This window comes from Arachis ipaensis, chromosome B6 (assembly GCF_059453495.1).
Source record: "Arachis ipaensis isolate K30076 ecotype BB chromosome B6, ASM5945349v1, whole genome shotgun sequence".
Lineage (NCBI taxonomy): Eukaryota > Viridiplantae > Streptophyta > Magnoliopsida > Fabales > Fabaceae > Arachis > Arachis ipaensis.
Genome location: NC_142441.1, coordinates 120,230,531 through 120,231,477, shown reverse-complemented (window position 1 = coordinate 120,231,477; position 947 = coordinate 120,230,531). Strand labels below are relative to the sequence as shown.

The 947-nt window shown below is 44.7% G+C and overlaps 1 non-coding gene across 1 annotated transcript; it reads right to left on the bottom strand.

Annotated features, from left to right (window-relative positions):
* Nucleotides 1-522: 522 nt before the first annotated feature.
* On the bottom strand, nt 523-630 carry LOC148562494 (small nucleolar RNA R71). Its single transcript, XR_015887810.1, has one exon. It is a non-coding gene; the product is annotated as a small nucleolar RNA R71 (small nucleolar RNA).
* Between the last annotated feature and the right edge of the window lie 317 nt (nt 631-947).

The window sequence follows — 947 nt, the reverse complement described above, 5'->3', positions numbered from 1 at the left end:
ATTAGGCGAGCTCGACGTCGGTTAGCCTCTGAGTGTGGTGAAGTGATTGTTATCAATTCACCAGTCTCATCTGAAGGAGAATCTGAACCGCCATCTGAGAGCGAGACAAGCTCCTTTGCTACTGATTCAGTTGATTCACGTGCAGGTAACATGGCAGAACCTAGGTGGATTACTCTCTAAGAAGCTGGAGAACCAGATTTTACACTGCAACCGTATCAAGTGCGTCATCCAAATCTGGCTGCAGATTTTGAACTGAAGACTGCACTAATCAACTTGATGCCCAAGTTTCACGGCTTACCTGCTCAGGAGCCTATCAAGCACCTTAGGGATTTCCAGACAGCCTGTTCTACTGTTAGGCATCATGGTGCAGATGAAATTTCTATTCTGTTAACTTCTTTCCTGTTTTCTCTTGAGGAAAAGGCAAGGGAATGGTACTAAGCTCAGCTTGAAGTGACTGTTACCAACTGAGATACGCTCAGGAGGGAATTTTTGGAAAAATACTTTCCATCTGAAGTCACAGATAGACTGAGAAAAGAAATCTCCTGCATTGTTCAAGGTGACTCGGAGACTCTCTATGAGTACTGGGAGCGTTTTAAGAATCTTCTAGACGCATGTCCCCATCACATGATTGATATACTAGTATTGATCAGCTACTTCACTCAAGGCATGAACCCCCAGGATAAGACTACACTGGATGGTGCTAGTAATGGGTCTATGAAAAAGTACAGGACCGCAGATGAAGCATGGCAACTGATCAGTGACTTAGCTGAGTCCACTAAGAATCACAGGCAGAGGCACAGCCACTCAAAAGCTGTTGCAGAGGTTTCCTCTGGCATTGAAACTACTGCTCTTACCCAGAGTATATGTGAAATGACCAACCTACTGAAACAGATGCAGTTAAATCAACAACAAACACAACAAGCTCAGCCTCTCCCACCACAACACAG